Raw genomic sequence first — 21,897 nt, forward strand, 5'->3', positions numbered from 1 at the left:
AGGTTGTGAGTTTGATCCCCGGAGGGGGATGTGTATGGGAGGCAGCTGATTGATGTTTTTCTCTCTCTTTCCCTCTCCCTTCCTCTCTCTAAACATCAATAAAAGTAGTTTTTTATTTTTTAAGATGAGTTATTTTCAGCACCAAATACACCACACAACACCAAAAATACAATGTACCATATTCACCCACAACTTGTTTCATCCAGCCCCTTACTTTAAAGTACAAAACTATTACATATTAAGTAAAATGTTTTTCATTATATGCACCACACATCTCACATAGTAGGTAGTCAGAAAATGTTAACTAATACACAATTCAATAGGGTTTCGATCCACTTGGCCTTTCTACTTCAATGGTACATACATATGTAGCTTCAAACACAAAATTATTCATTTCTCAAAATATTAACATATACTTGGCACAGGTAAGTGCTGTGCATAAAATGTACTAACCTGAATTTGTTCAATTAATCAGTAAGGGCAACAGAGCACGGTGTCTCGTGTTAAGAGTACTCTCTTAGCAAAAGCTGTGACCTAGAATAAAAGAAAAATAGACAAAATTCAGCCCTACTCAAATTTTAGCCTTATTATATAGTTTTTTTAAAATCTTTTTTCTTTCCTTATATAGCCAATCATGACATGTAAACTCGTTGTACATTCAATTTTTTTGCAAGCAGTGCTTTTCATATCTCAATAAGGAATGAATGGACTTTCATTTTGCAAATTACAGTTAAATGCGGTAACATTCAGTGTCTTAATCTGTTTCATAGTTCACCTTAAAATAAGTCGACACCTATAAAACTTGCTTTGTGAACACGAAATTCTTTCATTTTGTCTACTTTTTTAAATATAGAGCAATCTGAAAGGTCTCTCCTTTCAAATTAATGTTAACATTTTTCTACATCCCCACACTCAGATTAGCTGTGCACCCTAATTTCTGACTATCTTCTACACAAACTTCCATTCAAGTCAATTTAATTTGCTTGCTTTCCACAGAACAACTTTATCATTCTCAGCTGTCACCCTGCAACACACCATTCCTTCTTTTTAGAACAGAGACTTTTTCTCCCTTATCCTCTTCGTCAATCAATGCACTTCAGTCAACTTTCTCAAAATCCAGCCCCTCCATTCCTTTCTGAGCTGATATAATCATTCTGTGTACTCCATTAATCCTTGCTGGAATATTTTGCTACATTATATATGTATAATCTCATTTGATTAGAGGACCTATCTCCTATTTTTTGTCTTGCTACCTCTCCATCGTCTAAGCATAATACCCATTTAACAAATTTTATCTAGGCCTCTCATATTTACTATGGCCTAGCCAAATAGTATTAAACTGAAGCATTTGTAACTAAGACAAATTTTTCTCACAAACCATTTTCAGTGTTCAAGGCCAGGAACATTCTTCTTCTTTTTTAAAATATATTTTATTGATATTTTACAGAGAGGAAGGGAGAGGGATAGTTAGAAACATCAATGAGAGAGAAACATCGATCAGCTGCCTCCTGCACACCCCCTACTGTGGATGTGCCCACAACCAAGGTACATGCCCTTGACCAGAATCGAACCTGGGACCTTGTAGTCCGCAGGCCGACGCTCTATCCACTGAGCCAAACCGGTTAGGGCAGAACATTATTCTTTTTAATTGTGCTTAGTTTGTTAACCTGAAAATGGACTATAAACATATTATACTAGTTAAATTCTTACATTTATATCATCAAGTTCATAAAAGAACAGTTATCAAATTAATTTACATTTTAAGGTTTCTACTTCACTTTCATTTGAAATAACCTTGTAGCTCAGTATTGGCCATTGATAAGCTATATTTGAATTTCAGAAGTATACATTTCAAAACTTTACTATTTGCCCTGGCTGGTGTGGCTCAGTTGGTTGAGCTTTGTCTCCTGCTTTGTCTACTGCAGGTTCGATTCCAGGATCAGAGCATATCCTGGGTTGTGAGCTCAATCACCAGTAGGGGGCATGCAGGAGGCAACCAATGGATGTCATCAATGTTTCCCTCTCTCCCTCTCCCTTCCACTCACTCTCTCTAAAATCAATAAAAACGTATTTTTTAAAAATGTTTATTATATCATAACAGGAAATAAAAATTTAACCAACAACCCCATAAAGTAAGACTTCCTGCCAAAGCAAACATTACTATATAAAATAATTTGAAAAATAAATAGCACATTATTTTATTCATTGTTTTTACATACATTGATGTACAGGACTTAATATATGTTTTTATATGCACTGTAAAAATGGGAAAAAATAAAATAAGCCATCCTCAATTAACATAGCCAAAGAGATATGAAAATATATTATCATACCTATTTACTATGAGCCTTTTAAAACATAATTCTATGCTGTAACTCAGTAAAATGATAACTGTTACGCATGTCAAGTTGCTAAAGAACTAACTGCAAGGAATTAAGGATCTAATGGTATGCTACTGAGTGTTTAATGTGTACCAAATGCCTAACTAAGCACTTTACATGGGCTACTATTAAATCATTTAAAATCTCATAACTATCGTGTAATTATCATCTCCATGTTACAGTTGAGGAAACAAATTCAGTTAATAAGTGGTGGAATTGGAATTTGAACTCAGATCTGACTCCAAAACCTTAGTTTTTTCCACTCTACCAAGTTACCATCTAGATTAAAAGTTAATTTTCAATCATTCATTAATAAAATATTAGTAATAGTACCATTCAGTCTCAATTATACAAATAATGTAAATCATCTGCAGTACATGGCCTAACCCGAATCTCAGATATATAATCCCTGATGGCTACAAGCTAGTAAATGTGCTGAACATTTCATGCTTGGCATCTGACAAGCAATGAGGATCCCATATGTAAAAATAGGCAGGCCACCATGAATGAACAGGTAATTCCAAAACCTATTCAGAATTCAGAATGCATTTCCTTTTATACAAAAGCAATGCTAAAAATGGTAATTCTGTTCCCAGACCAGCCCACATTTAAATAGTAATTCATCAACTATATCTAGCTACCATTTATAAATACAGGAAAATTGTGTGTGTGTGTGTGTGTGTGTGTGGTGTGTGTGTGTGTGTGTGTGTGTACGCGCGCGCGGGGGAGGTAGTAATATTCTGAGTTCCAAACTGTGATCTCAAGAATATATTTGCCTCCTTGTTTGTCAGTGAGAGCAGAGATGTCCCTGACACCCATGGTAGCATTGCAGCCTTGCAGAGAGTCAGGTTTTCAGCAAAGATAAGATTAATTAATAGTACCTGTTAGAAAATCTGGTCACATAAGAGAAAGCATTCCTCTACATAGGAATCACTCACTCCCTCTGCAAATTCTATTCTATAGAGCCCTTAAATCAAAAGACTATTCGATAACAAAATAGCAGGTGAGGAGAGTATTCTATGAAAGTAAACTAAGTCATAAATAAAAGAAAAAAATTTTAGAATATCACTACTTTGCAACCCCCAATGAATTAATGGTTCTAGGCATTAAATACCGTTAATTCCTAATATCACACACACAAAAATAAAAACCTCAATGCAGATATCAAGTATCTCCACACAACACAATCTACATACGAACTTGACAAAGAAATCACACCTGATTCTGATCAAGCCTCTGGATCCTCAGGAAAATCTACAAGATACACAGAGAACAGAGTGACATGCTGAATAGCACCATTAGTATGCAATCAGCAGAATCCAAATTGTAGGAAGCTCTACAACTCAAACAGTCCAGGGCTCAATAGTTAAACTATAAGGGAAAAGAACGAGATGAGAAGGGGGGACTTACAGATTAAAAGGCAGTTATGATTGGGATGAGTACATGGAAAGCTGTTGGGGAAGCTAGCAAAGTTCTGCTTCTTGACCTGGATGGTAGTTATAATGGTATTCATTTTATAATACATTAAATACATTTCTTTTGTGTGGTTTTCTAAACCTGTGCTTTATTTTACAATAAAATGTGTTGTTTTTTTTAAAAAGAGAGAGAGAGAGAATTCTGAGCCTAACAGAGATAGTTGAAATTCCAGCACTATCGTATTCTTGTGTGATCCTAGGCAAGACATCTAATAACTCTATGCTTCAGCTTTCTCATGTGTAAGATAGGGAAAATAATATTTAACCATAATTATGAGCAAAGTATAGTTAAAAATGTTTAGCAAGGTGACAACTGGACAATATTATTTCAATAAATGACAATTATAATCTATTCAAAAATGTGAAGTTGTACAGGGTGACCACTCAAATTCTTTGTACAGAATGATTATAGTACTAATTCTTTTAATATAAAAGATTTTCGGCATTATCAGTCACTCTGCATGTAAATCCTTGAAAGTTAAAAATGATCTAATAGGAAAAACATCAGAAAGCACTTACATAATATTATTTAGACAGTAGTCAGACCAAATCCTTAAAAAGCAGACACATATATATGTCTTTGGTTTTACTTTTTTAAATTAACATATAGTAAAATTGATTTTGGGGAGAAGAGAGAGTATATAGTTCTATAAATTTCAACACATGTATAAACTTGTCTAACCACCACCATACTCAGTATACAGAACAGTTACATCACACCAAAAAACTTCCTCGTTCTATCTCTATAGCTCACCTTCTCCCCACTCACAACTTCTGAACCTGTGATCTGTTCTTCATCACTATGGGTTTATATTTTCAAAAATGTCATATAAATGGAATCAATGAGTTTTGACAATTAGAATAGAGCTTCTATAAACATTCAGGTACTAGTTTCTGAGGTAACACAGTCCCATTTTTCTTGAGCAAACACCTACAGGTGGGATTTCTGGGTTTTATACTAAATATGATTGACTTTATAAGACACTACCAAACTATTATCCAAAGTAGTTATACAATTTTGCATTCCCATCAGCAACATGTAAGGGTTTCAGTTGCTTCATTTCCTTGCCAGTTTGGTATTATCAACATTGTTTGTTTGATTGTTTTTGTTTTGCTATTCTAATAGGTACATAGTGGTATCTCTTTGTGGTTTTAATTGGCATTTCCCTAATGGCTAATGATGCTAATATACTTGAAATTTTTTTTCTAAAGTACTTAATTCAACTTATTAAAGGACATTTAGTATTTTAGCAAGCATCCTATTAATGGAATGAAATAGTTTAATAAACTAAACTAAATACAATACCTTTTCAGAATCCTATATAATAAAGAGGTGATATGCAAACTGACCCTCATGCCCTCGCATCACAAGATGGCCACCCCCATGTCATCACAAGATGGCCACCTCCATGTCGTCACAAGATGGCTGCCCACGTCATCACAAGATGGCCACCATGTTGTCACAAGATGGCCACCACAAGATGGCCACCCCCACATCATCACAAGATGGCCAGCAGGGGAGGGCAGTTGGGGGGGACCAGGCCTGCAGGGGAGGGCAGTTGGGGGTGATCAGGCTGGCAGGGGAACAGTTAGGTGTCAATCATGCCGGCAGGGGAGTGGTTAGGTGTCAATCAGGATGGCAGGGGAGTGGTTAGGGGCTATCAGGCTGGCAGGCAGAGTGGTTAGAGGAAATCAGGCAAGCAGGCAGGCAGGCGAGTGATTAGGAACCAGCAGTCCCGGGTTGTGAGAGGGATGTCCCAGATTGTCAGAGGGATGTCCCAGATTGGAGAGGGTGAGGGTGGGCTGAGGAACACCTCTCCCCCCCAGTGCAGGAATTTTGTGCACCGGGCCTCTAATCATTTATAACACTGAAGATTTCAAATTGGCTTCACAAGCAATAACAAAGTTTATGCAAACATTTTCAATTCATTGGGTATAAAATGTATTCAAATTAATTCAACTTGCATTAAATTGAGTTTTTGTAGCTTTTTAATTAATAAAAATTTAGGAAATTAAATAGCTTCTTTTTCAACTTCCTTCTACTTATCGTTCCTTCCACAAAATAACCTAAGTATAATATTATCACTCAACATTTACTGAGTGCTTGTTTTGTACTAGGCCAGTGATGGCGAACCTATGACACGCGTGTCAGCACTGACACGCATAGCCATTTCTGATGACACGCGGAGGATGAAACATTTGCTGCTCCTGAGGATGAAACATTTGCAAAATAATGTTTTTTCCTCAAAGTAACACACTACCCGAGTTATGCTCAGTTTTTTGGCGAAGTTTGACACACCAAGCTCAAAAGGTTGCCCATCACTGTACTAGGCAATATGCTAGAGCTTAATTATACAAATATTACTAAGTCAAATAACCTATCCTCCAACAGTTTATATTATTACATTTTTCATAATTTTAAAAAATTAACTACTTTCTCATGTTTTTAATAGTCTTTCTTTTAGAGCAGTTTTATATTTAAAGAAAAATTTAGAAAATAGCACAGACTTCCAATATACTGCCCTCTCATCAGTTTCCTTTCCTATTAACATCTTAGATTAATATGGTATATTTGTTAAAATTAACAAACCAATACTAATATATTATTAATAAAGTGCATAGTTGATTCACATCTTCTTAGTTTTATCCAGGATATATGTAAATTTATATATATATAATTTTTTTTTTAATTTCAAAGAGAGGAAGGGAGAGGGAAGGAGAGATAGAAACATCAATGATGAGAGAATCATTGATCAGGTGCCTCCTGCACGGCCCCTACTAGAGGTGGAGCCCACAACCCTGGTATGTGCCCTGACAGAGAATCTAACCATGACCTCCTGGTTCATGGGTCAAGGCTCAACCGCTGAGCCACACCAGACAGGCCCACATTATATTTAGTTGTCATGTCTCTTTAGGTTCCCCTTGGCTATGACAGTTTTTCAGTCTTGTGTCTGCCAGGCCTTCTCGTCTTTCCTCCTCCTCTGTATTGACAAGAGATTGTTTTTGCCTATTTCATATTCCTTCCCTATTTCTCTAGTTAATAATTCAGTAATCCCCCAACCCTTATCCTCATGGGATACATTCCAAGACCCGTAGTAGATGACTAAAACTACAGATAGTACGAAACCCTACTTATACTATGTTTCTTCCTATACGTACATACCTCTGAAGTTTAATTTATAAATTTGGCACAGTAAGACATTAGCAACAATCCTATATAATAAAAGGCTAACATGCAAATCAACTGAACAGCGGAACAACTGGTTACTATGATGCACACTGACCACCAAAGGGCAGACGCTAAACGCAGGGGCTGCCCACTGGTTTTCAGTGCGCTCCCACAGGGGGAGCGCCACTCAGCCAGAAGCCAGGCTCACGGCTGGTGAGCGCAGCAGTGGTGGTGGGAGCCTCTCCCGCCTCCGCAGTAGTGCTAAGGATGTCAGACTGATGGCTTAGGCCCACAGGGAGTGGGCCTAAGCTGTCAGTTGGACATCCCCCGAGGGCTCCTGGACTTGAGAGGGCGCAAGCCAGGCTGAGGGACCACCCCCCTCCAAGTGCACAAATATCATGCTCTGGGCCTCTAGTCTATATATTTAAAAGCCTAAGTGACCGTTACCACCAGTCAACCAAATGACTGGTCAAATGGTCGCTATGACTCACATTGACCACCAGGGGGCAGATGCTCAATGCAGCAGCTGCCCCCTGGTGGTCAGTATGCTCCCACAGCCAACCTCCCATGATCAGCCAACCTCCCGCAGTCTCTCCCCCAGCCGGCCGCGTGGTCAGTGCATTCCCACAACCTCCCATGGTCACTCACCCCAGCCGGCCAACCCCACCCTGATCAGTACTGGGCGAGATGGCCCTGATCGCCGGCGAGGCCAAGGGACCCCACCCATGCACGAATTCATGCACTGGGCCTCTAGTAACTAATAATCAAGTAGAACAATTATAACAATATACTGTATTAAAGTTATGTGAATATGAGCTCTCTCTCTCTCAAAATACAGTCATATGTGCCTTAACAATGAAGATACATTCTGAGAAATACATTATTAGGTGATTTTGTTGTTGTGGGAACATCACTGAGTGCACTCACATAACCTAGATTGTATAACCTACTACACACCAAAGCTATATATATGGTCTAGCCTATTATTCCTAGGTTACAAACCTGTGAAGCATGTTACTGTACTGAATAAATAATTTAGGCAATTATAACACAATGATAAGTATCTGGATATCTAAACATATATAAACATTATAAAGTACAGTAAAAATATAGTGTAAAAATTTGAAAATGGTACACCTGTATGGAGCATATACCATAAAGGGAGCATAGAGAACTAGAAGTTGCTCTAGGTAAGTCAGTGAGTGAGTAGTGAGTGAATGTGAAGGCCTAGGACATTACTGTACACTACTGTAGACTGTCTAAAACTGTACACTTAGTCTACACTCAATTTATTTTTTTTACTTTTATTTTTTCAAAAGTAAATTAACCTAAGTTTACTGTAACTTTTTTACTTTACAAACTTTAATTTTTAAACTTTGATTGTTTTATAACACATAGCTTAAATGAAAAACTTATTGTGCAGATTTACAAAAATAATTTCTTTATATCCTTATTCTATAAGCTTTTAGCTATTTTTAAAATTTTTTATTTGTTTAACTTTTTAAACATTTTTGTTAAAAACTAAGACACAAACACACACATTAGCCTAGGCCTACATAGATTCAGGCTCACCAGTATCACTGTCTCTCACCTCTACATCTCCCACTAGAAGACTGTAAGGGGCAATAACAATTATGGAGCTGACATCTCCTATGACAGCAATGCCTTCTTTTAGAGTATCTCCCAAGGACTCTTGTTGAGGAGGTGTCACTCTTTTCAGAAATATATCTATGGTGGTTTACATAGTTACTTTTCTTCATAATATATGTTTGTAAGCAGACAATACAGCACAAGCATTTCTCTTTATTAATGAAAACCTTTTGGTTAGGGGTCCATGTTTTCAAACTTTTTAAGGACCCTTGTTGAGGTCTGCAAAGCTTCTGCTAAACTCTTCACCAAGAATTTTCTTAAGTGTTCTTTTTTTTCTTCTCCTACAGTTTACTTTTCTCTTGCATCTTCATCAGCTATGTGTTCCTGTTCCAATTTCAACAACTCCTCAGTCAATTCCTCAGGAACCACCCCTAGGAGCTCCTCAATATCATCCTCATGTACACCAGGTTAAAGTTGTTTGCCATCTCAACCACAGCCTTGTTAACTTTTTACAACCTCTTCATCCTTGGCAAATCTTTTGAAGTCATAGATTAACCCCATGGGTGTCTTCTTTCAGCTGCCATTCATACACTCTTTGGTGACATCACCCTAAGCCCAAGCAAGGCTCTTTTTTTTTTTCCCAATATGTATTTTTATTGATTTCAGAGAGGAAGGGAGAGGAATACAGAGATAGAAACATCAATGATGAGAGAGAAGCATTGATTGGCTGCCTCCTGCACGCCCCACACTGGGGATCGAGACTGCAACGCAGGCATTTGCCTGATTGGGAATCAAACTGTGACCTCTTGGTTCATAGGTTGACACTCAAATCACTGAGCCACACCGACTGGGCCCAAGCAAGGTTCTTGATGCAGTCATAGATGATGTAAGCCTTTCAGAATTGTATCAATGTCTTCTCAGTGTCTTCAACAGTTGAGATGCAGCAACTGCCTGGGCAAAGATCCTCCCCAGGTAATAGCACTTAAACGCTACTATACTAATAATTCCTTGATCCATTAGTTGGATCAAAGAGATGGTGTCTGAAGGGAGAAAGAACAATTTGGTTTTGGGATGATTACCAATACAAGGAGGATGTCTGGGAGTACTGTCAATAATAAGCAAAATCTTAAGAGGTATGTCATTCTCCAAACAGTACTCCATTTCACTAGCATAGCAATTCAGAAAAGTATCTTGGAAGAGTAGTCAAATCATCTATGACTTCTTATTGCTCCTGTAGTACACTGGCAGTGTGTGCATATTGAGGCTCTTAACATTGCGGACGGATCACGAGAATCCTCGTGTTTTCTGTTCTAAGGCTTGTGACCAATCACGAAAATTCTTTAAAAAGATATTAGCTTGTAAGAACATGTTCTAAATAACTTCAAAATGCAATGGGTATTTAATTTTAAAGCTTGCGTTTAACATTTATGTAAAACGTTTTTTGTACTCGTTCAATAGAAACTTACCTGGCCCCTGGGTAAAGCTAGCAATAAAACTACTGGTCTGCAATGTGTTAAGGGCCCTGGGGTTCTCACTGTGCCAGATCACAAAGGGTTTCAATTTGCAGCCTGCAACACTGCCCCTAAGCAAGACTATTATCCTGTCCTTCAGAGCCTTGAAACCTGGCATTGACTTGGCCTCCTTATGGATGCAAGTCCTTTCAAGCATCTGTTTTGAGAATAGGTAGGTTTCATCCATGTTGAGTATTTGCTCTCAGAGTAATTTTCCTCCACAAAATTTTTAGAGTTTCCAAAAATTCTTTTTTTTTTTTCAAATTTTATTTATTGATTTTTAGAGAGAGAGAAAGGGAGAGAAGAGAAATACCGATTTGTTGTTGCACTTATTTATGCATTCATTGGTTGATTATATATGCCTGAACTGGGACTGAACCCGCAATCCTGACACTAACCAACTGAGCTACCTGGTCAGGGCACAAAAATTCTTTAGTTACCTTCATGAGAGCATTTAGAGAATCACCACTCACTTTCACATTCTGTAATGAATAACAATGCTTTAATCATTTAAACCATCCACCGCTAGCAGTAAATTCAACATCATAATCAGATCCAGCCTCTTTCTCTCAACATCACAAATAAATTTTTTGCTTTGCCCATGATTGTCATGGTGCTGAGAGGGATAGGCTTCTGCTGTCTGGTCTTCTATTTAGGTCATTAGAAATTTCTCCATGCCTGAAACAGGCACTTCTCAAATCTTTGTTCTTCTCATTGCCTTCAATGAAGCAGATCCTTAAACAGATATGCCTGACTGGCTCGCAATAACCATCACTGATTTTCTACCTTTGTAGTCCTTAATCACTTTTAATTTCATTTCCAATTCAGTCACTCAATAAGGCCTCTTACTGGCAGCACTAGTAGTGGATTTTCCATGCTTAGGGACCATGATGAACAAAACAACACAAGATTAAATCAAGCACAAGAGAAAATGATGCAATCAGTTGACGGTAAACACAAGATGTATGACACTGCGGCTGGCGTAACATGGCATACTATTCTACAGCAAACTTTTTTTTATTAAGTAGGAAGAGTACACTCTAAAATAACAATAAAAAGTATAGTACACAGCCCTGGCCCCTGTGGCTCAGTTGGTTGGGCGTGTCCTGTGCACCAAAATGTCGCCAGTTTGATTCCCGGTCAGGGCACATGTCTGGGTTTTGCCAGGTAAGGGCATGGAGGAGGCAGCTGATGAATGTTGCTCTCTCATTTTGATGTCTCTCTCTCTTCCTCTCTCTCTCTCTCTTTCTCTCAATCTCTCTGTCTCTATCTCTCTCTCTCTCTCTAAAAATCAATAAAAAAATCTTTCTTTTTAAATAAAAAATATATTTTTTAAAAGTATAGTATGGTAAATATATAAACCAGTAACAGTCATTTCTTATCAAGTGCTATACATAATGGTCTGTGCTATAATTTAATACTATTAACAGCTCAGTAGATTTATATCAGCATCTCCACAAACATGTGAGTAATATGTTGCACTATGCTTTTACAGCAACTGGATAGGAAATTTTCAGATCCATTACAACCTATCGAACCACTGTTATATGCTAGTAGTCAGGTGACCACATCATTATTTTGTACATGACTATATCTTACTGTACTGTACTCATCCTTCTTCTTGTGATGATGTGAGATGATACAATATCTACATGATGAGATGATATAGGCACTGTGACATAGTGTTAGGCTACTATACGTGTTACTAGATAACACAAGCACTATGATACCACAACAGTAGATCTGATAAGCAAAACAGCTACTAAATAACTAAAGGGTAGGTTGTGTATATAGCATGATATTCTGAACAAAGGGATGATTCACGTTTTGGGCAGGACAGGGCAGTACAGAGCAGCACAGAGAGAGATTTCAACACACTACTCAGAAATGCATACAATTTAACACTTATGAATTGTTTATTTCTGGAATTTCCCATTTAATATTTTTAGACCACCGTTCAGAGTGGGTAACTTGAAACCATAGAAAGTGAAATTGTGGATAAGGGGGACAACTGTATTCCCCTCCTTTGAGAAACTGACCTGCCATATTTTATGTGGTTCTGATGACAATGCCAATGTCATTAATCCCCACAATGATAAGCCCAAGGATGAGCCCAATTAGAAACCTTCCTCCAGAAACTTAAGTTCTCAGTGTTCTGAAACATGTGTCTCTGCCATGAAAGAAGACTTCTAACATAAGCAGAATATGAGACCAAGGCAGAGAAAAAAAGTGAAGTTAGGAAATGGAGATTATCCTGAAGACATCATTTCAATTTCTGGACCTAGCTGTGCCTGGACTGCTCTACTTGTTCTTCCTACATACAGAGCCAATAAGTCATAGTCATCTTTTTGTTGAAGCCATTTTAGAACTATTGTTGTTTTTAATGCTTCCCATTTTAAAGCAGTAACATTTTGTTTCTCTAAGGGAGCAAAAATAGAAAATTATATCTTTACTAGCAGTGGCTTTCATTAATTTATTTTCAGTATTAATCACAATTAACATAAAGCTGTACGGAATCATACATGCATGAAAAGAGAAAGAAATAAAAAACAAAGCCATATATAACTAGACTGAAAATAGCTGCCTACTAAAGATTTATATTCCAAGTGTCAAAAACCTTAAAGACCACTTTTAATGTAAATTTTAGTTGGATTTTAAGTTTTCAATGCAGGTAATGTTAACTTTTCACTGCTTTACATTTAACCACTTCACTCACTCAAAGCTAGGTAATAAGGATAGATGTTACTTGTATCACTCTGGCTTTCCATTGTTCATTCACTGATCTACGTTAATATCTGAAGAAAGGCAACAGTATATGCCAAAAGGAAAAACATGCACATGCAGTAAGGATTAAAGCAAAAGTCTTAGGAGTTGACAACATATAAAATAATAAATCTTTCTTCAGTTTGTCTGCCTGTAATGTCCCTACTTATTCTTTGATGCTAAACTTAAATGCCACTTCCCTTCAATACAGCTTCCTCCCACCATACCCTAGTAGAACTGCCTCTGCCTCCTCTCCCTCTATCAAGTTATAATTATTTATATGTTAGTGGTAATGAAAACCTAAACTTCTGTAGTAAGAAATGAAATAGGAAAGAGCAGATGAAACATTGTAGTAACAGAATTCACAGTTTGACAATTGAATGGATCTAATGGGGACTTCAAAGGTGACTCATAAATCAAGTTTGGGAAATGGGAGGGATAAGCCAATAATTGAGAAAGGAGAGTTAGAAAGAATACCTTTTAGGAGAAAGACAATTCATATGTCAGCATATTGAGGTTGACGGCATGATAAACAGATGGAGCTCTCCAGCTGGAAACTGAACTTCAGACACTTACAGTATAGGAGTCATCTGAAAAAGGTACTCACTGAAGCCAAAGGACCAGATAACATTACAAGAAAAAGAATCTAAATTAAGAAAAATGTGCAAGGCAAATACTTAAGAAACAAGTTGACCTTGTAAATGAAAAAGCAGCTAGAATATATAGAAGGCCAAGGAGAACTACAAAGTTACAAGGAGAAGGGAGGATGAAAAGGGGTTCACAACTCAAATCTGAAGAATTAAACAGTACGAATTAAGACCCCAAAAAAATCCCTATTTAGCAATTCAAAGGACACTGGTAATGATAGAATAGTTTTAGTAAAAAAGAACGTAGCAAAATTGAAACAATAGACATACCGCTTTTTCCTTTGAGCTGTTGTGTAATATAAAAAAAAGAAAAAACATGGAAAGGAGAGAAGAATAAAGAAAGGTGTTTTGGGATTTGCGGGGAAGGAGGTAGGCCATTAAAGATATTGTTAGGAAAGCTTGAAATAAAATAATAAAGGTGTTAACTAATGAACCTATATATTCCAACAGATAAAAGGGATAAAAGAGCCCTGGCCATGGCTCAATGGTTGGAGCATCGGCCTGAGACACGGAAAGGTCTCAGGTTCAATTCCCAGTCAAGGACACGTACCTGGGTTGCAGGTTCCATTCCATGTGTGAGAGGCAACTAACTGATGTGTCTCTCTCACTGTGATCTTTATCTTTCTCTCCCCCCACCCATCCGTCCCTTCCACTCACAAACAAACAAACAAAAAATGGATAAAAGAAATAGCCATGAAGTAGTCATGAAAGTCTAAAGGACACATTCCTAAAACCAAATGATAGAGACAAAGAGCAATTATATAATTTAGAGATAAAGAAAACCAAAACTGAAGAAGATTCTGTTTGATGTAATCTTCTTAGTCTTTAAAAATAAAAAAGTGAAACAACCTATAAAATCTGAGAGTAATAAAGATGTTCTGTCCCAGTAAACCCATCATAAGTTGAAAATATCTTAAGTTGAAAATGCATTTAATACACCTAACCAACCCAACATCATAGCTTATCCTAGCCTACTTCAAACTTGTACAGAATACCTACATGAGCCTGCAGTTGGGCACGTATCTTGAGTTTCATATCAAGAGCAACTGCCTTCTTCTTCTCACCAGAAGCAGGCGACACAGATGGGCATTTTGTAGATATGATGGGATGCAAGAACACAAAACAAATATCCAAAAAATGCTGGCAACACAGTATACTGTGCAGTGATGGGCAACCTTTTGAGCTTGGTGTGTCAAATTTCGCCAAAAAACTGAGCATAACTCAGGTAGTGTGTCACTTTGAGGAAAAAACATTATTTTGCAAATGTTTCATCCTCGGCATGTGGCCGCCTCAGCGGCCGCGTGTCATCAGAAATGGCTACGTGTGTCAGTGCTGACACACGTGTCATAGGTTCGCCATCACTGCTAGAGTATCAGTTGTTTACCCTTGTGATTACTGTGATTGCATGGCTAAGTGGGAGCTGTAGCTTGCATCACAAGAGAGTATCTTAGCACATACTGCTTACCTGGGAAAAGATCAAAATTCAAAATTTGAAGTATGGTTTCTACTAAACTCGTATTGCTTTTGCACCATGAAAAAACTCCAAAATTCTAAGTTGAACCATTATAAGTTGGGACCAGTTGTATACTGGAATCGGGGCTAGGAAGGAGGAAGAATAGGTCTGAAACAGCCCCTGAAGTGAGTCAATTAGAAAGAATTGCAAACCAACATAAGTATTTTGGAGCACACTTCCAAAATAATTGTTAATCTAATTTTTACTTAACTAGCAAAAGGGCACAAATTCTTTAGTCTATTTGGCTTTATTGTTATTCTTTTGTAAAGACAGCCTTCTATACTGTATTCTGATCATAGATAATGAAGTTCTGTAGTCATTCTCATTGTGTATTACTCCATCTTTTTCTTTGCTATGTTACAAAGCTTTCAAAGTAATCATTTTAATGCTTTAATGTGGTTCTGTCTTGCTCTTATGCTTTGCTTAAATATCAAAGTAGTAATCGATTACTTAAGAAATCCTTAATATCTATTTTCTAGAAGACAAGTATTTGAGAAAACTATATAAAAAATAGCAATTCTAAACCTAGAAATGGCTATATCTTCTGACAGATGCTCATTTATTATGATTAAAAATAAAATGCCCTAGGAAAATATAAATGATGATCATCTTTAGTATCTTGAAGCTTCAGAAGTTACAGAAAGAAGTGTCTGTTTTCCTTTACAACTGAAAATTTTCCCATTACATAATTCATGCTTAGGTACTTTATATGTATTATAAATTCAGTGGGACATTTAAAAATAAATATGACATAGCATACATTCAAAATAGTATTGTTGCCACAAAAACAGTCACCTTAAAAAGCTCTATACTTGCTCTGGCCAGTAAGGCTCAGCTGAATGAGCATCATCCTGTGCACGAAAAGGTTACCAGTTCAATTTCCAGCCAGGGTACATGCCCAGGTTTCAGGTTCGGTCCCCAGTCGGGGTGCATGCAGGAGGCAACTGATCAATGTTTCTCTCTCACATCAATGTTTCTCTGTCTCCCTCTCCCTCTCTCTCTAAAATCAATAAAAACATTTGGAAAAAAAAAAAAAAAAAGCTCTATACTTATTCCTAGAAAGCTGCCATTGCATAAAAAGCTTTGGGATTCAACTTTTGGAACTTCTTTAAAGTCTCAACACAATCTGTATAATATTGTCGAAAGTCACAAATCTTCATTCATTAAATATAGCTTTGATTTGGGGCTATTTCTGGTTATCATAAGGTAATTTATCTAAATTAGAAATACCACTTTTGAACAAAAAGTGTTACTATAATGCATGAAACAAATTTTCTTACACTGCTATACTGACACCATCATTAAGATATATTTGTACTCATGCACTGCTGGTGGAAATGCAGACTGGTGCAGCCACTGTGTACATAAACACACACACACACACACATACACACACACACACACACACACACACACATACACTACATATTTGTAGTCTGGTGGTATGGCTCAGCAGTTGAGCATTCACCCAGGAACCAACAGTGATTGCTCTTGGTTCAATCCGGTCACCGGATTCAATCCGGGTCAGGGCACAAGCTTGGGTTTCGAGCTTGATTCCCAATGGGGGCCATGCAGGAGGCAGCCAATCAATGATGTTCTTCTCTCATCAATGTTTCTGTCTCTCTATCCTTCTCCCTTTCTCTCTAAAAATCAATAAAAACTTATTTTTTTAAAAGTATAAATACATTCCTCTACTCCACAGTGTCTGCTCTGTGGCTTACCACTCATACATTCTAGTATGTTGGGTAAAAATAAAAGTTCAATCATTTTACAGCCATACTTTTTACTATTAGGTAATACAAGGAACTGATGGTTTCTAAGAGTCAAATTATTGAATATTGGCAAGTAGTTAAAACACTTTCATTTTTAAATTTAGCTAGTTGTTATTCAATGCCCTGTCTTTCTTTATACTATACTAAAAATACACATCACCCCTTTGGCATATACCCAATACCACCTTAGTCAGATGTCTACTCCTATTACACACACATTATATACACATGCACATGCCTATTTTTAAATTCCCTATATATGTAAGTTTTTCCTAGTTTGTCATCTGAACGTTACCTGCTGGCTTTGCCTCCAGATGAGCCCTAGGACAGTCTTTCTAATGGTAGCCATACATTTCCTTTGGTTCATATTGGAAAACAGTCTAATCCCATTCAGCTGCCTTGAGCCAACTTGGTTCAAACTTAACTAAAATCAGTTCACCCGACCTTCTACTCCCAAAACAAACAAAAAAAAGCAAAACTAAAAAGCATAGTCTTTTCTTATGTTCATAAGAAGCTTCAATTGTTTTTGAAGCCTTACCTCTGAGAAGTATTCAACTTGGCCTTTATTCTCTTCAAAAGTATTTATTATTAACTCAGCATTTAAGATTTTCTCTGTTCTCAACGTTCTGCACATAAGCTAAGAAATGCTCAATGAAAACATTAATTAGCCATCTTGATTCCTCAAAACAATCCCAACTTTGTCCATTGTTGAATTATCTATTAGACAATACACCTCGTTTTTCACTCAGAAAAAAAAAACAAAAACACAACATAGTGACAGTTTTTAAGGGAAGAGTTAAAATACATTCTAGGAAAAAGTCAGTGAGTGTCTACCCAGCTGAAAATTGGAATAGAAGAAAATCAAAATTATTCATTTTATGAAGAAAGAAGCAGAGGCCCAGAGGGGCAAGTGGCTTACCCAAGTTCATACATTTGATGGCAAAGCCAACACCAGTATCCAAGTCTCCTGATTCCAAGTTTTCCACCTTATCCATTCATTCAAATTACTAAACAGGAGTATGCTAAATGAAAGGAGCCAGACACAAAAGACTACATATTGTATGATTCCATTAATGTCAAGTTTCTAGAAATGGCAAAACTATAGAGGCAAAAAACAGATCAGTGGTTGCCTAGGCTGAGGATAGAAGCAGGGATTGGGAAAACTGGCAAGAGGGAGCTTTCTCAAGGATGAAAGTATTTCAAAATTGGATTGTGATAATTGTTGCACAACTATATAAATTTACTAAAACTTGAACTGTGAATGTTATGGTATGTAAATTATACTTTAATAAAATTATTTTTTAAAAATCCTAAGAAGGAACTCAGATTTTAATGTTAAGCCTGTAGAACTCAGAATATGTCAAAGTATCACTAAAACGCAAGTAAACCAGTTTTTTCCAAACTTCAGATCTTTTTCCCTTCAGAATTTCCAAAAGTTAAGTATCTTACCTTCCAACCTTACATTTTCCATGGAAACAGAAGTGACAGGTCTGACACAAATATACATACACATAGGAAATGTGCAAAATTCCTATGAAACACTTTAGATATTGATCATTATTTCCTTTTATGTAAGATCTGTACCTCTCTAAGTAAGTTATAGAATAGAAGATATGCTCTTTTATCTGTTATCTGGTCTGACAAATTACTCCAAAACAAAATTCCTTGGTTATTTCATTTTCATGATATCTTTATGCCATTATAATTTTAAACACTAATAGAGTCTTTTATTAAGAGGAACTATTCCTAATTGCATATTAGCAAGTTTCTTTAGTTATTATTTTTGCAACCTTAGTAAGCATACATCTCCAGCTTACTCAGCACTGACAGTATATTCTTTGTTTACTTACCAACTAAAAATAACATTCTCTCTCATCCTATGAATGCTTTACACCTACCTATGAGAAGTATCAAGTTGATACTTCTATGTTTGGACCTTAAAAATAAACAGAGTTTTAATTAATGGAGGCCCAGATATCTGTAACTATGTCAGAGGAAGCAGTCAGGATGTACATTTCTCATACTGCTGAGGTTCAGTTTACCAAGGCTAAGGGACCTTTTGACCTTAATAATTTCAATTACCACCTTCCTAAGCCCTAGAGTTTCACTAAACCTTATTAAAAAGAAAGCGAAATGTTTACCCTTAAACTCTAATTTTAAACAGGTTTTCTCAAAATTACAATCTTTTGACATTTGTTAACTGTATGAATTAAGTAGTTACTCAAAGAAGCCAAGGCATGAAAAATATAACAATCTCTATTGAATATATCTCTCTTTCATGTACAAGTACAATTCCATGTCCTAGAGTAATTGAATCAGTCAGATCCCAAATGATTAGGGGGCCTAATTATCAGATACATGCTTTCTCCTTGTGAAGTTTTCACAATAACTGGCTTAAACCTGCGAATAATCCCATGATTGGAGAACATTGCTATTAATTTTACTTCAGGAATTAGTTCTCATCAAAGACAGTATTTTTTTTTTTAATCCTTACCTGGAGGATATTTTTCCACTGCTTTTTTTTTAAGATAGAGAGGGAGGCAAGAGGGAGGGAAGGGAGGAAGGGAGAGAGGGAGAGAGGGAGAGGGAAGGGAGAGAGAGGAAGGGAGAGAGGGAAGAAGATAGGGGGAGGGAGGGAGGGAAAAGAGAGGAAGAGAGAGAAAAACATGGATGTGAGAGAAACACATTGATTGGTTGCCTCCTGCACACGCCCTGACCAAGCTGGGGATCATACCTGCAACCCAGGTATGTGCCTTTGACTAGGAATCAAACACACGACCCTTCAGTGTGCGGGCTCTCTAACCACACTGGCCAATATGTTTTTTACATTATATTATTGTAATGAGGCACAGAAGAAAGTGAAGAGATGTTCTAAAAAACAATTCCTTACAGTTAGAAACTCCATAGATGAAGACAGAAATAACACTGGAGGAAAAAGAATGCATTCCAGGACATTGGAAGAGGGGATTATAATATTAAATATTAAGTGAACAACAAAAAATATTAAGTAGAACAATAATGTGAGTAATGTAGGCACCTTAACAATGAGCCAACATCTCTCATATCCCTTTTTATATGGAGGTACAAAATCTTTGTTTTAATAAATAATATTACACCCTGCCCAGTGGTGTGGCTCAGTTGGTAGAGCATCGTCCCATGCACCAAAAGGTCACCAGTCAGGGCACATGCAGGTTTCAGGCTTGATCCCCAGAAGGGGAACTGTAGGAGGCAACCAATCAATGTTTCTCTCTCTCTCTCTTTCTCCCTTCCTCTCTCTCTAAATTAATTTTTTTAAAAGCATGCTGAAAAAAGTGACAAAGGACCCAGTGTACATTCTCCACTCCCACCTTAACCCTTGCAAAAAAAAAATGTTTTAACCCTATACCTACTGTGATTCTTCTAGTCTCTAGCCTACTGCCTACATAGGAAATAAAACCATTAGAATAAATATATCCTATATAATAAAGAGGTAATATGTAAATTGACCATCACTCCAACACACAAGATGGCCACCACAAGATGGCCAGCAGGGGAGGGCAGTTGGGAGGGACCAGGCCTGCAGGGGAGGGCAGTTGGAAGGGACCAAGCCAGCAGTGGAGGGCAGTTGGGGCGACCAGGCCTGCAGTGGAGGGCAGCTGGGGGCGACCAGGCTGGCAGGGGAGGGCAGTTTGGGGTGACTGGGCCAGCAGGGGAGGGCAGTTGGGGGCAACCAGGCCTGCAGGGAGGACAGTTGGGGGCGACCAGGCTGGCAGAGGAGGGCAGTTTGGGGCAACCAGGCTGGCAAGGGAGGGCAGTTATGGGGTGACTGGACCAGCAGGGGAGGGCAGTTAGGTGTGACCAGGACGGCAGGGGAGCAGTTAGGAGTCGATCAGGCTGGCAGGGGAGTGGTTAGGGGGTGATCAGGCTGGCAGGCAGAGCAATTAGGGGAAACAGGCAAGCAGGCAGGCAAGCGGTTGGAAGCAGTCCTGGATTGTGAGAAGCATGTCCCAGATTGGAGAGGGTGCAGGCTGGGGAGAGGGTGCAGGCTGGGCTGAGGGACAGTCACACACACCCCCGCATGCATTTCGTGCACCAGGCCTCTAGTTGTAATATAAAAAGCTAATGTTTTACCAGGACATGTTCTATGAACTCTAAGAAAAAAAATCCTATAAAGATGGTCAACTCCCACATTTGCTACCACTGCTGGGAGAGGAAAGATGACAAACAGGTAGAAGAATGTGGAAGGAGAGAGAAAAACTAAAGAATCTCCCTCACCTCCAAATAAGGCATGCTCATCAACCAGTACAATCCTCTGCCTCTCTCTATCTTCCTCCCCTCACTGACTGCCCCAAGTATAGCTGAGGTCTGCAAGAATGGATCCTATCTAATAAAAGAGTAATATGCAAATTGACCATCACTCCAACACACAAAATGGCCGCCCCATGTGGTCAAAGATGGCTGCCCCCATGTGGACACAAGATGGCCACCACCAGATGGCTGGCAGGGGAGGGCAGTTGTGGGTGACCAGGCCGGCAGAGGAGGGCAGTAGGGGGAGACCAGGCCAGCAAGGGAGGGCAGTTGGGGGGGACCCAGGCCTGCAGGGGAGGGCAGTTGGGGGGTACCAGGCCGGCAGGGGAGGGCAGTTAGGGGTGACCAGACTGGCAGGGAAGGGCAGTTAGGGGTGACCAGGCCGGCAGGGGAGGGCAGTTAGGGGCAATCGGGCCAGCCAGGGAGCAGTTAGGCGTCGATCAGGCTGGCAGTGGAGTGTTTAGGGCAGTGATGGGCAACCTTTTGAGCTTGGTGTGTCAAATTTCACCAAAAAACTGAGCATAACTCGGGTAGTGTGTCACTTTGAGGAAAAAACATCATTTCGCAAATGTTTCATCCTCAGGAGCAGCAAATGTTTCATCCTCGGCATGTGGCCACCTCAGCGGCCACATGTCATCAGAAATGGCTATGCATGTCAGTGCTGACACGCGTGTCATAGGTTCACCATCACTGGTTTAGGGGGTGATCAGGCTGGCAGGCAGAAGCAGTTAGGGGCAATCAGGCAGAGGCAGGCGAGCAGTTGGGAGCCAGCAGTCCTGGATTGTGAGA

At 38.4% G+C, this 21,897-nt stretch overlaps 1 protein-coding gene across 2 annotated transcripts in view; it reads right to left on the minus strand.

Annotated features, from left to right (window-relative positions):
- Window positions 1-21,897, minus strand: part of FUT8 (fucosyltransferase 8) — a 214,005-nt gene that overhangs the window by 182,288 nt on the left and 9,820 nt on the right. For both annotated transcript variants that reach the window (XM_028141574.2, XM_028141569.2), the window contains exon 2: window positions 454-534. The gene's annotated coding sequence lies outside the window, so the exon portion shown is untranslated. The remainder of the gene's footprint in view (window positions 1-453; window positions 535-21,897) is intronic.

The sequence above is a fragment of the Eptesicus fuscus genome, chromosome 5, assembly GCF_027574615.1.
Source record: "Eptesicus fuscus isolate TK198812 chromosome 5, DD_ASM_mEF_20220401, whole genome shotgun sequence".
Classification (NCBI taxonomy): domain Eukaryota; kingdom Metazoa; phylum Chordata; class Mammalia; order Chiroptera; family Vespertilionidae; genus Eptesicus; species Eptesicus fuscus.